This window comes from Prenolepis imparis, unplaced genomic scaffold (genome assembly GCF_030444845.1).
Source record: "Prenolepis imparis isolate NDT839.2.m4 unplaced genomic scaffold, iyPreImpa1.0 SCAF_13, whole genome shotgun sequence".
NCBI classification, from domain to species: domain Eukaryota; kingdom Metazoa; phylum Arthropoda; class Insecta; order Hymenoptera; family Formicidae; genus Prenolepis; species Prenolepis imparis.
In genome coordinates this window covers 12,235,067-12,252,446 of record NW_028141171.1, presented here as the reverse complement: position 1 = coordinate 12,252,446, position 17,380 = coordinate 12,235,067, and the positions used below count along the sequence as shown (strand labels likewise).

At 32.8% G+C, this 17,380-nt stretch overlaps 1 protein-coding gene and 1 long non-coding RNA gene across 3 annotated transcripts in view; one reads left to right on the top strand and one right to left on the bottom strand.

The window, feature by feature from the left end:
• Positions 1–17,380, top strand: part of Dnr1 (E3 ubiquitin-protein ligase defense repressor 1) — a 139,528-nt gene that overhangs the window by 80,143 nt on the left and 42,005 nt on the right. The gene's annotated exons all lie outside the window — the stretch shown is intronic.
• The window catches only part of LOC145944505 (uncharacterized), a 161,268-nt gene continuing 151,175 nt past the window's right edge, over positions 7,288–17,380 (bottom strand). For both annotated transcript variants that reach the window (XR_014426685.1, XR_014426686.1), the window contains 2 exons: positions 7,486–7,700; positions 7,288–7,379 (listed from right to left, as the gene is read on the bottom strand). This is a non-coding gene — a long non-coding RNA (uncharacterized LOC145944505). The remainder of the gene's footprint in view (positions 7,380–7,485; positions 7,701–17,380) is intronic.

Genomic DNA, 17,380 nt, shown 5'->3' with positions numbered 1-17,380 from the left:
GATCGCGGGTGGAAAACATTTGACTGGCCTAAATCGCATTTGCGTCGATATCGAAACGGACGAATCTTTTGCCGCGACACATTGTTGATATGGAGATTTTGTGTGTGCGCGTTTTGGAAATAAAACCGCCGTCTGTTATCGTCGTAGCCGGACATGAAATTCAAAAATCCAGGTGTACAATACATCGTTGGGATGAGATCGAGTAACTTTTGAGTTTAACATAAATCTCGTTCGCGATTTCGAAAGTCTGAAATAGTGTTTTGCAGATTGTGGAATACTATCGCGCTGTGATAGATATTCCTATGCATGCGTCTCGATGAAAAATTGAAAGCGTAGCTTGCATTGTGAGGAATGATTTAACACGTACGATGTGTATCAACGTTGGTACTGACACGTTTCATTTATATGCGAATGTAAATAATCAGAAAGTAAATAATCACTCATTCAAAATATATGTATTAAATAAATTAATAAATATACATTTTGGAGCAAATTGTATTTATTTGTCATATGATTCTCCATTAACTTTTCGCAAAGTTAATCTGCGCAGCAACGAATGTATTAAATATATGTAACTACATTCTGTTACTGTGTGATAAATTTCGCTTATAAAGCATTTATTTGTAAATAAAATTAAGTGTTTATTACGAAAATAAATTTCAATAACGATAACTATTGCAAATAAGTCTGGAAAATATTGAATTATTGCATTATTTAACTTGATAAAATTATGAAACTTGATATATTTCGAAGAAAACATTTATTCAGTTTATTGAAATAATGAGATCATTTTTAATATTCGGAGTAAATCATGTAGAATATTTCAGAATAATTGAATATATCGTGCTGATTTTAGACTTAGTTGCAATTTAATTTAATCATCTTATTGTTGACCGAAATTAATTTTCCTACATCATCAAGTATTATATGACCGACGTGCTACGATTTTATTAATATTCCGATATTGAACTTTGAATCGGCAAGCTATCATCATCGTCAGTAAACAGAAGATTTATTACTTGAAGATTATAAATGTTTTGAAACTTCATTTTAATTTTATATAATAATAAGATAAAAAATATATCTGTCTCTTTTTTACAATATTAATTTACTTTTTATATATTTTTTCATTTAATAGGTTTTTTATTTCTACTACAGATGTTTCTTTTTGTATTGCAGTATAAATGATTGATTTTTGTGTCATGATTATTTGTAGAATTTATCTCCTAACATTCAATAAGCAAAATTAATTGAATTGGAATCGACGCACCGACATCCGCGTATGGCTCGAATAGCCTTTCTATTATCTAATTTATATTTTATATATAGAGAGCCGTTATATTCTTAGTGTTTAAAATTAATTGATATTTATTTAAATTACAGAAAAATACAGATGTAGGATTTCAAAATTGATGACGAAATTAAGTCAATCGTATAAACTTGATGAAATATGATAAAGAAATATATACATTTAATACACACAACTTAAGTAATCTATATTAAGAAAGATTTTTTTCTAGTGATATATTTTTCACATTGCTTTTGTTCTCTAGACGTATGTTCTTTATACTTCTCGTCAAGGATGCTTTTTCTATTTATTCCTTCTCAGCTTACCGCGGAGAAACTGTTACAGCTAGATCCTGCATAGAAGAAACCGCTCCTTAACATGTTTTATATTCCTTAAGTCTTTTTTTATTTGTCACACGGAAACCTTCGTATATCAGCGAGTCACAAACATCGTTCGTTAACTTCTGTTATCTTTGAATTTATCTAAATTTGTTATCAATCGAGTACATGTGCGGTTTACGTATGTCGCGTCGTAGTATAGCAAGTTTTCATGATAAAAAAAATCGATTTGCAAAACAAAGTCGGTTAAAAAGTTATGTATAATAGAAAATTTTTGCATTAAATTTCTTTATTGAATACAAAGAGAAAATATATTATTGAATTTACGCATTTTATTAAATAAAAGAAATCTATATAATTTCTTTATTTCAATTGCGTTTCGTAGTTTGGTTATTAGTTTGTTGTTTGGATTAAAAGCTTGTACTCGACATGTATTGTTGTATTAAAAAATATTTAGTTGTCAATTTCTTATTAGTTTTTAATTGTATTTATATACGATGATGTTGTGTAAAAAAATTCCAATTTTCAAAAAAGTTTTTATTTCAGATGCTTCTCTTCTTGAGATGTTTCAACAGAATTCGCCTTTATAATGTTCGAATACATTGTCTTGTAACTATAAAAAAATGCAAATCTACCGCTATAATTTCGTCGCGAGGCGGATTTAAAAATATATTTTACGACACGTGAAAGCAGCTTGTGAGGTATCGATTCTCTCTTTTTTACAAGTGATTTCTTGCGAGCTAGCCTCGCATTTGGCTTCCTCCTTGCTATTAATATTTCGACTTTTTTCACGTCATGTTTCACCGTTTCGGCCTTGAACTATGTGATCCGAAATTCGCGCACATGCACGAGACACGACGTGTGGTGATTCACAAATCGATCGCATAGACAAAGTCTCGTAATTTACATTTTGCGATTAACACATTCCAAAAAGGTCAACTTTAATAATTTATGCAATATTCGAGAAAAATATTGTTTGTCCTCTTTATGTTTATCGCCAATAAAATGTAAATATTAATATACTTGAAGAGAGATAACGAAACGGACTTAAATAAGTTTACATTTATCTTTTATTGTTGCGTATGTAATTAACGATAAAGTGCATTCGTATACACATATATTATACTATTTATAGTTATGAATCAAAGGACGCTATTTTATATCATTTTCCTTGTATTACTAACAGAAATAAAAGCGTGTAAAATTACATCGCGTGACGTAAAAATTGAGGACGTGCACGAGCACAGGAAATCGGCTACTCCAGTCAATCTAACAATAAATAACTCTCATCAAGGTAGGGATACTTTCCATAGAGTGTCTCATAGCACATTCTAATGACAGCACAAATTATGTCACAATTGCCGTTTATTATGCTATCAACAATATAACGAGCATACTTTAATAATATTTTTATTTCAATACTCTGAGTAGAGAGAAAATTAAAATGAGTTATGGGGAATTATGCTTCTAGAAGCACGCGTTGAAAAAGACTAGTTCATTAGCTCTTATGACCTCGCAAACCGCAAATATAGGTGCGTCCTATAAATTGCGATTACAAGAATATATATAGCCTTTAGTTTAAAATAACGAGACAATTTACATTATCTTAAACGTGTTTTCCTCAAGTAAAAATGTATATCTAAAAAATGTTGAAGAAATGTTACTTATATATTTAAATAAAAATTACAGAATTGAGTTAACAAAAATTTATAAAACTTAGTAATATAATTTTCCAATTAAGCACTATTTTTAATAAAAAGTGAATGAGAACTCTCGTTGAAAGATTTCAGATTCAAAGATTGAAAATATTATAATAATATGCCACCTCTTATAAATTATTTATGTCACTCATTATATGCTTAGCAATGTTTTTAAATGAAAACACAAAGTCGATGCGTAAGCATTTTGCAAATGCGACAAACATCTAGCGGATGGTTAGATAACAGACAAAACGTACTAGTAACCTTTGTTTTTCAGTATGACTTATTATATTTTTTTATCGGACTTTAAACATTGAACCGAACTTTCCTTTCTAGAATGCAGATTGGTTACATATTATGCGGCAGCAATAATTGAAAATTCAACAATGCTATCGAATATTGACTGCACCGCTAATCAAATTTACGAACTACAATAATCAATGTCAATGTAACTATTTTCGCATTTTATAATCTCTTTTTGTGACTCTTTGATAAATTAGAATCCTTTGTAAACTTCCATCTAAATTTCTCTACATATATTTGCGCGTATCTCAATACGTACTATATCAACACACGGATATGTATACAAATATATTTGAGGAAAATATTTTGAATTGAGAAAATGATTAGATACGAATGTCCATACTTTTTCACTTTGCTTCCTCGGCATATGAACTAAGTTTGACGTTTGAGAAACGTTCTACGTCGGCAAAAGTGAAAAGTTGGTTTTATCCGAAGGACGATGACGATAACGCCGTCGACTTGCGACTTGCGACTTGCTGTCACACTGCTAGACGACTTTGTCGAGCGCAACTCGAGCCTTTTAACCAGAACGACAAAGCCCTCATAGCCGCATCTAGCATTAGCGAGTCGACGGTATTCAGAGCTTCAAGGATTAACGCTTCCGCGATGTAAAGACTTGCGCGACGACGTTCAGATTTGTGAGAGCAGACTTGTCGGAAACATTGCGGATTGCGAAATGTCGCATACATACCTGCTGGGACAGATTGTGTAATACACGGTAATATAACGAATTATAATTTGCCCCGCAGCTTCGTCGGATTTCCCAGAATAGATTTAAGCATCGTTCGCATAAGGATTAGGATTGTATGACAGAAAAAAATGCAATATCTTTATTTAATGTACGTGATTTTTTTCACACTTTGATTTCAATGCATTATAAAAATAATCTGAATCTTTCGCTCAATATTGTATATATTTGTATATAGAAATATAAAATTTCTTCTTGGGAATTTTGAAATTGACTAGTTTCGAAATCTTTTGACCATTATGGTGTAGTATAATTTTTATGTTCATAAATTTTTTATGTAACCATCCGATATGTATGCATTACGATGTAATTACGACAGTGTCGCAATACGATAGCCTTAAACAAACGAAGCTGTCTTGAAGTTTCTTGCGCGATCGCCGAACGTTCAATCAGCAAAACACAAGTTCGCGACAGTTCATGAATCATCAGAGTTGCTATTTGCGAACGACGTATACAAAGAACCTATACCAGCAATAATTTATTACAAGTATAGGCGATTATCGCTGCTCGACAAGCACCGCAATGATGTGAAATCCGATCGAAATGTACGCGCATTTTCTATCCTTGACATACTTGCCACGTTACTGTTATTATTGAGCTAATCGATAAACATTTTAATAATTTCAAAACATTTTCTGCTATTCTGACCAACTCAATATATCTCAATAAATAATTTATTACAAAATTCTAGCAGTTTATAAAAGCGAATAAATTTTATAAAAGCGCATTTCGGAAAAAAATTATAAATAAATTATATATCTATATCCCGATATACATATACTAACTTTTAGATGCCGATATACTTCTTGGGAATAAAAGCTAAATAAAAGCTTTTCCTGATAAATAGTAGAGTTTCACGATTATATATTATGCAACACAGCGGCCGCGATCGAGAATAGGTACATCAAGCTGTCGACGCGTTCTTTACGCGTTCAAGAAGCCCTCAGCTGTAATGGCTTAAGCTTTACGTCAGCAATGCCATTGTAGCTCACGTCAAAACTGGAGAACTAATCTGAATCCGTCGGCAGCGCCTGGAAAGTCGCCAGCGCCAGAAAATACCGCCGCAATAAGTTAACACTGCGTCGATGTAACAACGATGAAATTGCACGCTGCCGTACCTCTGAGAAACAATATGTTGTTTGCAACTTTGCAATAATCGCGAATCCATAAATTGTCGGTTCCGCGTGACTATGGCGGCGCAATCGCCCAAGTTAATGTGAAAAATAGACAATTTACTGCGCGGAAATAATATTCGCTATTGGTAGAACGATCTACAACGTCGTGGTAAAAAATATTTGTTTGCAGATATGGAGAGCGGACGTGTAGTGAAAATATAACGAGAATCGTGATAAATGTTATTATTAAATGTTTCGGTCGATATAGCCAAATGTTTAGTAATGTTAATGAATACAAATATCATGTATATATCTTATGCGCAAAAATATAATTTCGAAAACGTAGTTTTATGCTAATCTGTCTATAATAAAATTGTCAGAACGACTGTTAATTTATAACGTCAGCGCGAATGTGTGTGCGTATGTGTGAAATTTATCCAGTTGTTCTCTAAAATAATCGACCTACTTAGATAATCGCGCGTGATCAATAATCATATATATAATCATTTCGATAATGATTATGCGAGACTTATATAATTAATAAAGAGACATAAATTATTCAAGATGTGACTCGAAGATACGATAAAACGTAGCACATTTGTCATAAATCGAGATTCTGAATTTGGCGAGATTGAAAAGAATAAACAAGCTTCCCTTGAATTACGCCATTGGATGCTGCAAAAATGCATTTTCGCAAATTGCTGTGGCATACGATATACTTCGCGCAAGATTGTCGACTAGAAACGAAGTCGGGAATGAATGGAACATGACGGCACGTTCATCGCGGCATATATTTCTCTATTATATATTTCCATACCAGTTTACAATCGAAGGAAATGTCATTCAGTCTCGTCCTGCTTCCAATAACTTTGTCCCCCGTTTCGCTAACGGTGCTATTAAGCGAACTAAAGACCGACACGTATAATTCAGAAAGCAGCATTAGCATTGCGATACTTAATACGTTCGATCCGCATCGTGTTTGCGTGACAGAAATTACAATATTTTTCCTTTCTAAAAAAATGCATGTTGAGTCGATACTCGTAAGTATTGTTGCCTCTTTTCCGCGATGCTAATTGTCTCGATTTGCGTAGTGCGTTATATTTGTATAGCATCGAGAGGCTGTCATTGCGAGGATTAGCAGTTTGACAGTTTGTTCAAAATAAAATAAAATAAAATAACATAATATGTTTTAAATAATATGTTAAAATACTTTAAACTCGATTAATATTTTTGACAGTTATCAGCTGATTTCTGTCAAAAAATATTAATCGCGGATAAAGTATTATAACATATTATATTAATACTTACAAAATATTATTTTAATTATAATAAAATGTAAATAATATAATATGTTATAATTTATAATATATACTTATAATATATACTTCGTCCGCGATTAATATTTTTTAGCAGAAATCAGCTGACAACTGTCAAAAATATTAATCGAATTTAAAGTATTAAAACATATTATTTAAAACATATTATTATTTTATTTTATTTTGAACAACTGTCAACTACTAACCCTCGCGATGACAGCCTCTCGATGCTATGAATATAACGCACAATGCGAATCGAAACAGTCGATCAGCATTGCGGAAAAGATGCAACATTACTTGCGAGAATCGACTTAACATGCTTTTTTAGAAAGGGATGTTATAATATTTTAAATTCGATTAATATATTTTTGACAATTATCAGCTGATTTTAGTCAAAAAATATTTATCGCAGATAAGATATTATAACATATTATTTAAAACATATTACTTTAATATTTTCAACATATTATACATATACACCCCCATTACCGCTATAGAAATATTATAAAATAAACAATTTCTCACTCACCGATACGTAGAATAGCGGAGTTGTAGTATACAGCACATTGATCTGAAAACAAAAGATTCAAATTATGTATATTATATACATATGGGTGTGTCGAATATACAATATCATAAACAATGCAGTTTAGAAAAAATGTTTTTATATTGTATACCTCACAGTTGTCCCGCTGTCGCCCGATGCCTTCCCGGGCCTCCTCCTCCTCTCTTGGTCGACCGTCATTGCTCCTTTGCAGCACTCATAACACTCGCGAAAACACGAATAATTACGAATAATTGTCCGACACTTTACACGGCACTCCCGACGCGCGACACTTTACACGGCACTCCCGACACGACGCGTGAATCACACTGTGTATCGCAATGCTACCTGTAACAAATAAAATACATATATGTATATTAGAATAATCTTATTATTTCGCATTATAACATACATAATATAAATATAAATTTATAAGCTAGAATATTTAATTAGCAAATTTTCGCTTTATTAATATTTTTTGATAGAAATCAGCCGATTAAAGCGTTAATTTGCTAATTAATTTTGAAATTAATATGTATAAAAATTAAAACAATATGTTTTAAATAATATGTTATAATACTTTAAACTCGATTAATATTTTTGACAGTTATCAGCTGATTTCTGTCAAAAAATATTAATCGAGAATAAGAGATATTATAACATTATTTACAATATATTACAATACTTTAATTTTTTAACACATTATTATTTTAAAATTTAATTAGAAAATTAACGTTTTAATCAGCTAATTTCTGTGAAAAAATATTAATCGAGTTTAAACAAACTTTATATTATTTTTTTTTTAATATCATTTTTTTAATATAAAATCGGAGAATAGCGCGCGCTTGTATTGTTCTAGTATAATTGAAATAGATATGAGAATATGAATTAAATTATAGAAGACAGTCTGATCCATTTAGGATCGGCTTAATTTTACGATACATTACATACGATACAACGTTTTATAAAATATAATTCGTCTGATTTTAATAAAACAAAGTAATCCACAAGACGCAAATATGTGGAAAACATATCAAAGAAATAATTGAGCGGACAGAATTATTAGAGGGTCTGCTCTTTTTCTGCCACGCTAATGAGGAGTTTGATAATTAAAGGAAACGTTCCGGGATACTATTAGCGAGAAGGCATTTTTTCGCGCGTGAGCTTGTTACGCGAAATAAAATGCCGCCCGATGCACTCGGTTTAAACAATTTGCTTTAATCGCTTTTATTCTCGCCCCTCTCTCCGTGGGATAATAATCCACTTACATTAGTCGAGAAGCGCGAATAGCGCGCCTGGATTTGAAAGTTTTATTACCGGGATTAGAGTGAGTCCTATTTACTGTGCCGATTTACTCATTTACCGCAGATTTTGCATGGGACAATAGAAACGCACGGTTAAATTACAACACACATCGAATTAAAACACTCAATTAGAAGAAATTAAAAATCTTTTTATTAATTTGCGCGCGTGTATGTCAAAAATAATATTTTGTCACATAAATATTACAAATTTGTCTCTCTCTTCGCATATACATATATAGCTGTAAAGCCTGTCGGTATATTCGCGACAATACTGTTATAGAAAAACAATGTATTACGTCACTATATATATATTTGAAATCTTTTTTTCTTCAATTCTTGCTTTAAGAGTGAATGAAGAAGTGCTGAATCTGTAATATTCACGATGATGCTGTTTTACGATTTCATCAACTTTATCTAATACTCTAACGTCCCCGACGTCTCGCGACGATAAAAGACCGTAGCAATATACTCTAAGTGTTTCGTGCCTGGCACTATCTTCGTTAACGGTACGCCGCTACTTTTCCCCGCGACGTGATAAAATTAACCTAAAACCGGTATTTCGAGGGAATAACATTATCGTTATTGCAACCGAGCTGATTTTTCCGCGCTCGTAGAGGACGACGCGTTAAAGTCGCAGCATCCATTGAAATAAACGCTTATCGGGCTATCGAGTACGAATTAACGATTGCGCGAAAGTCATATTTGCATAGATTTACTGGAGCATACGTCGTCATGTGATGATTTTCCATCGGTGAGAACGAACGCGTACATACATTGTATATACCTCTGTGGTCTATTCGCGCAAAACGAAACGATCATTAAATTTGTAGCGCCTAAGTTCGAAAATTGATTTCCATCATTTAAATTACCATGCTTAATTGATGTTCAATTTTGCAACAGGTGAAAATGTGTGAATGAAGATGAAACCGTTTATTAAATTGTATACTTTTGTCATTCGCGGGATAACAGTGAAAAATTGAAAAGCAGTTGATGCATTTTATATTTTTCTCTTTTTCTCTTATTATATTTTATAAAATACAAGATGATCTATAATTCGCGACAAAATTCAAGACAGAATTGTTATAAATTTTATGTGTTGTGTAATGCAGAAAACATTTGAACACGTAAAATATATATAAATCAAAATACAATATAAATCAGGATACTCGTATACATTAAAACACCATGTGATGCATAAAATTATAAATAGCAATCTGTCTTAAATTTGGTGACTGATAGATCATCTAAAAGATATCTTATTTAAAAGACATCGCTTTTAAATTTAAATTTAAAATTATTTGCATTAATTTATTAATTAAATAAACAAATTGAAACGAATAAAGGTTTCTTTGAATCTCGTGAAAGTAAAACTATTATCAATGAGTAACTAGGGTGACTAGTTTTGTAATTTTAATAAAATAATGTGCTAATAATAAGTAAAATAAAAAAATATATTTTAAGTGTGCGTTGTATTTTCAAAATGTATTTTTAGATAAACCAATCTTAAAACTTTATATGAGGATGCTAAAAGAAAATGTATTTGCTTAGAAATAATATTTTTGAACGCACTATATGTATAAAATCATATTTTAGATAGAAAACCATTTTGCTTAAATCGAGGAAGAAAAATAATACAGTGACAGTAATATGGCATATAGGTATGATGTAAAAGTTCAGCATATCTTAAATAAACAAAATCTATATTCTCAAAACGTTCGCAATGCGATACGTTCTATTATACACACATATTTATTTATACGCGATATTCTATTCGTCAACACCCTACGACAAAGTTACGGAAACACGAGACGGATTCATCTGACAGATTGACATTGCGCGAATTCCAATAAAACAGGAAAACAAATAATACCCCCGAATAAATTCGTTCTTCTCTCAAACCCTCTAGCGTTATCTCGTGACTCAGGTGCACACGCTGAAAGAATGATTTCTTCTGCCGTTGAGATGGATCGAGATGGAAATCCCCACCGATAAATTTCGTCAATCGTTCGATTTCGCCTGTTTATTGGGCGCCCTTTTGCGTAAATTATTTGCGAGAGAAAGATGGATAATAGAAATGTCAAATAACGGTAGCGTTTTTTTTTTTTTCAGTCAGAGACGGATTATCAGTTCTTGAAAAGAAAGAAGAAATATAAAGAATGCATAAATCATTTAGAATTAATGAACTATTGCTGCTGCGCGTCTGAATATTTTAATTAAGTACGATCACCTTTAAATCTCCAATTATGATTAGAGATATTATAAGATCGTCAATATGATAATTTAATAATGAATAATGATTGTCTCATATGATTGCGTATGTTTCGATATCTTACGATACAATGACACAACTCTCATTGCGCGCAGAAAAGCTGAGTGACATTTGAGATAGGATATAAGATGCACTTGGTATTTACCAGACCTAAGTATTTGACGACGACGCGACGGTCTGAATAGAAGTGGTAATAATGTTAGTGAGTGCAGCATCCCGGCATAAACGTTCGATGTAAGCACAGCGTGAAAGATACACATGTGTTCATTTCACACGCATACACACACATACACACAACACACGTGTCTTACATACGAGTGCTCCCACAATGGACGCACTCGGTAAAATGCCATGTGTATATATATATACACGAACGGAACTCGGCCGATGTCGGATGCAACGTTACATATGCATTCAGCGGGGAGCCGCGTTAAGGCCGTTCCCCACGGACAGGGTCAGAGTTTTGAATGCACTTTGTAATTCCCTATAAATTTCAATGTAGACCCGGGCTCGTTTTCGTCCGTGACAACACACTCTCGTAACAATGACGAATGTGGTACTTTTTAGAGACAGGGTGCGCCATAAAAAAAGACACTGTGAACGATATCCGACGATTTCTGTTCAACGCAACAGTTTAACCGAATGATGCGATTTAAAGCGGCTCATCTTGTATCAGAATGGGTATATCTCAAACTTTGTGGAGAAAGAATCGAAATATGTTTATTTGATATCCACGATGGATCCACCACTTCTCGATAATAAAAAAAAAAAGATGCTTCATTAAGCAATGTAATAAATCATAAAGAACATAAGCATATCTTTCTGCTTGTTGAGAAATTTAAAAAGAAAGAAATTTTTATGAAAAATATAACAAAATAAAGCAAATTTACATAATATATAAAAAAATTTACTTTCTTATACTTCTAGGAAAATTTTTCCTTTTTTTTTAATAATAAATTAATTGATGGATTGTCACTGTTTAAGAATAATTAATTTAATATTTCCTTTATTTACCATCAATAAATGAGAGTATTGCATCATGAGAAAATATCGACTGAAACTTTATCCAAAGCACACAATTCACTATTGTGCGAAAGGCATCGAGAGGGTGTCTTCCTTCCTCTTGTCGTCTCTCATATCACCCTGTTCTAGACGGTGTGAGAGATGACAAAGGGAAAGGAACACAACCCTCGTCGAAGACTGATGTTTGTTCACGTGTGTTTTCTTATGTCGAAGCCTCGTTCGTGCAGCGGTAGCGACAACCGACTTTAAATAATGATGACATGAGCTGCACCTTCTCCATCTCAGGGTCTTCATTGCGTAAACAAGTCGAAGAAATGTGTCAACACCGGTAGAATATGCTTGTCCTTATCAACCGTAAACTAAATAACGTTCATTAAAAACTCTTATACTGAAATAATTATTATTTAGTGTGATATTGTAACAAATAAACAAATAAAATACTATATACGGAAACTCGTAATAATATTTCACTAGAAATATTTGGACGCAATTTATGACGAAAATTGATTGCGAATAATTTTATTATTTTTATATTGAAATTACGTATAATATGGCATATTGTATATTCTAGTTTTCCCGTATATCTCCACTTATATAAAGTTTGTTTCAAATTGCAAATAATGAATATCGACATTTAAGAAATATTTTCTGTAAATTTCTTACGGATTACAAATTTTTTTAAACTATAATTTTCCCGCATGTCGCTATTTTAAACCGCTTAAATAAATATCAGATAAGATCGTGCCAAAACACACAAACTTTAACCAACCAACTTGGATTTTCGAGAAAGCTGGTCGAAAACAAACGTTGTAACGGACCATCGGTGTAAAATTTGGTGCAATGTTCAAGATAAGCGAGAATTATCGACGAACGTAGACATCGATGGCATACACTTAGGTGCACGTGGCGACGATAAGCTCTCGATATCAGAGCATCGCGTCATGGATTAGAAAAGTTACCTATTTCGTGTTACCTCGAAATGGTAGTGGTACGTCTCCGCAAATTGCACGGTTCAACTTACGATCGATATTATCCGCGGTATACAGCGAGATGTCAGAAACTTTCCAGCGTTATCTAGTACACATACACACATTGTTGTCTTATTTTACAGCAGACCCACGAGAATCGATCCAATTATCACGAACGCAAGAGATATCGCGATAGATGTTTCTCCTGCGCAGGTTTCGAAAGAATATATAGTGTGTAGTTTAATAAAATTAATCAAAATTGTTATCGTATTTCCTTATTCGATTTCGATATAAATCTTCTTATAATTGAAAGTGTAAATAGAATAACGTAGTAGAAAATATTATCTACTCTTTGTCTTATTATTATGTTTTCAATGTGTCTCTCCTTGTTTTTTTTTATTGAAGCTTTAATAATTACTTATCGCTTTCAATTGCGCATTTAATTCATTAAAAGATTATAATAATTACGTATTTACAAATTAGCTACGACGATTACTTAATACCGCGATGCATCACGATATCAGTTTTACAATTTGCAGATTGCAAGTCACATCAGCTTTCAGACTGTTTCCCGTTTCGCGGTCATGGAAACGTTTCCATCGAAATACAAACGCATATAACTTCCTACTCCACCCCTTCTATTGCTTCGTGTCCTATTTCTCCTCTGAAAGCTCAACCGATTCACTTCCGCAAAATGAATAACAATCATGACCATATTGTATTCATATGCATACATATGGTAATAATTTATAATCTCCAAAATAATTTTAGCCATGGCTAAAATGATTAAGAGTATTTATTTTTAAATATTCTTCGCTATCTCATGTATTTGTCTATCTCTTCTCAATTTATCGATATTGCAATATTATCCAAATATAGTCATACGCATGTCTTGGAATAAACAGCTTGTTTCTCGAGAAGGGTAGACGAAAACATCTCCGAAACATTCTCCTTTGTAATGGAGTAATATTCAAATAAAGGTGTTGCTTTCTAGTTCTCGTTTAATAAGCAACAATGAAAGTCCTCGCCGAAACGGCTGGTCTTTCATCTTTCGTTGTAGTGTGAAATATTAAATCACTGTTGTATCAGATCAAAAGAATTTTCGATCGAAAAGCTTACACTAACTTTTCATTTTTACGAACCTATGACATTATACACTTCTCCCCCTTCTTTCCTTTTCCGTCTGAAAAATACACGCGCGAAAGATTTCTAAACGTCGTCTACGTGTGGACTAAAAAATATTGGGAGTTACAAGCTGAATTGGATTAAATTTATAATCTCACGACTTGAAAGTTGATTAAAAAAATAAAAGTCGCTTTGTGACAATCAAAAGAAATGAAGGAATACGTTGAAATATATCGGCAAGCATTTCTTAATTAATGTTTGATTTATTTGTCTAATCTATTCACCTGTATGCGCGTTACTCTTTATATAATTTACACGCAAAGATGCATTCTCTTTTTCTTGTGCAAATGACATTTTTCACAAAGGGTATTAATGTATTAGTTAAACAAAACTAACTTTGCGCTCAGTTAATAATTTTTGCGATAAAGTTTAGTAATCGCAATTTATGATTAAACTTTTCCAACCAGCAGAGCACGTCAAATTAGATTCAGAGAAAAGAGCGGCATTGTTGAGGGAGAATGCGACCGCGCGTGCTAAAACTACTTTTTCAACGAACAGTGACATGTGCCGCATTATGACTTTTTCATGAGATTCACATATTCATATATAATCTTGCAAAAAAAAAAAAAAAAAAGCGCAAGAATTGAGATTTCACGTCGTATACAATATGATGCGTTGCAAAATAAATGTACTATTTATTCGCTATATTTCACTACAATCGCAAAGAAGATTGCTTGACGGCGAATAACTACATGCATGCTTAACGATATTTACATGCAGTTGCATTTGTTAAACTTTGCAGGCAATGTCAATGTTGGATTTTACACGAAGAACAGGTTTTGTTCTTATTGTTCATAGTGTTTGTCACGTCGCTATAGTCGCGCAGTATTATGCGGCGAAAGACTTTAGCTTTATCAGCTGAAATTCAGCAGCCTAAAAAGTTTTGATACTACTGATGCAGTGATTCCCTCTCTCTCTTTCTTTCTCCTCGCTCCCTCGAAAAAGCTAGGAAGAAGCGCTGATCGTGTGTCTTTTCATGCACTCTGTCATGCTTCTTCGACTTGTAACGTCCTTCCTGCTTCGTTCTCTTCGAAAAGCGCGAAAGACTCTTCTCTCTCCTCCCCATACGACAAACATAAATACAATAACAACTTTACGCTGTTCGCGTCATGTGCACGTAGCACTTTCTTACTCACTGCTCTAACGGTAGCATGCTTTCTTTCAAAGAAGAAACTTCCACGCGCTTCTGTCAGCGACTATTTACTCGCGAATGTCGACGCATGTGTGTGTGTATTTTATTCTCTCTTTCTTTCTCTCTCTTCATCATTATTTTTTCAAAATTGTGCATTACTCATAATAGTCGAAGTCTGTTTAAAAATTCTTCTTATTTTAACCGAAAATAAACTTAAAAGTACACAAATATTTTTTTCCATTTTTATGACAATTTTAAAAATAAAAGTAATATAAAATTGATAAAACTAGTCAATGCGTGACACATTAACGAGACATTTAAATAAAAACATGAAAGAAGTTAATTTTTTATCCGAGAGATCGTACAAATACATATAAAAGTACAACTATCAGCTTAGCCAATAATTTATACCACTATTTATTCACGTAACAGGTGATAAATGTAACAACGCTATCGGGGTAAATTAAAAGTAAATAACGATGAGATTAACGCCGAGAACATCGAGTTAGTGACAAGTATACTGAGAGATTTAAATGTTGAAATTAGTGATTGAAATTTTTTCCGCGAGCATTTTAGAATAAGAATTCTTTTTACTTTGTTTTTTTAAATAAAAAAGTGATTCAAAGCGGATAATTACAATAGTATCAATTAAATTTTTATTATTTGTGCGCGGATAATAATAGAAAAGAAATCCATTTTTCTGAATAAATCGGTAGGTATATTCGGAAGCTAGTTTTAATCTCCACTGTCAATGTATTAATTTCAATTTCTTTCTAATAATTTTGATCTTTCGTACAAGATACTAATTCAAATAGTTGTTCAAATAGAGGTTTTATATATATAATATATGTCTTTATACCTATATATATTTTGTCTTCTTTCATACATTATATTGTTCTTTCATTTCAATTCTTATATCATTTTACTTTTTTTATTTTTAATCGTGAAAAAGTAAGTCCATTAGTTATATTCAGAACTTCAACATGTTGCTGTTATGGATATAAGTAGAAAATAACAAAATTAAAAATTCACTTATAACAAAATACATTTTGATTTAGTTTGCTTCTCGAAAAAGACTGGAAGAAGACTCCGAAAAAATGATCTCCATATTTTTGTTTATTTTTCTTTTCAGAATTGTGTGGTCGCCGCGCTCTAACGATAATTTCAATCGCTCATTCGTATTCGTGAGAAAATTTGAATGACAATCGCGCGGATGGTCGGCTGACTAAACGAAAAACGGTTAATTCCCCACGTGACGAATTCCCGACGAAGACTTCGCAATACGATAGGACGCGACAGTGGCAAATTCTCGCCGAGTTTCATCCAATACAAATTGCACCGCATTCTATGAATTTTTTATGAAGTTTCGTTGGAGCGAACGTCAACAAACAGCGAGGCGCGCAAAATGATTTTGCACGGTGGATGGACGGGGTGGATATTAATCGATCGATTTTTGCGACAGACCGCGTTGCTGTGCGCTTCTTTTTACAGTGCACAAGTCGCGCATCAAAATTGTGTCGCTCGTTTTTAATCGAAGAAGCGACCTTGTTTATGTTTTGATCGAAATAAAACGAGACTCGTCTCGACATCATCTCTCTTGAAGAATACTTTTCAAAATTATTATTCCATCGGTATTTATATATAGTCTGGATCGAGGTATTCGTTAAATGACGATTAGCGACGATTAGCTTATCGATGGCCTGTGCGCAATCTGGCAATTTACAGTGCATCGTAATCATGTGGTTTATTGCTGGTTAGACTAATAGTACAGTTTATCGACAAACTGAATAATCATACAAGTTATTGATATACGCGTCATATCCAACAGTTTATGTGGCACATTCACGCGTATCGCAAAGCTCGAAATGTACCGCAGTATATGTATAAAAATATGACAGCATTTTAGTAATTTATCGTACATCTTTCTGCCCGTCATACGAATTTCATATGATTATTAGAGCGTTAACGTGCTTTGTCTTTAATTCTTTAAAAATGTAAATTTGCGTTTCACTAGGAAATAAATACTCGAGCTCTCAATATGAATTTTGCGAGCGGAAAAGGGAGAATTGTGCATCGAATGCAGAGCGAACGCAGGCGAATCGAGATGCCACTTTCAGGAAGGGTCCTGGGACAATAAATAGTCCCAC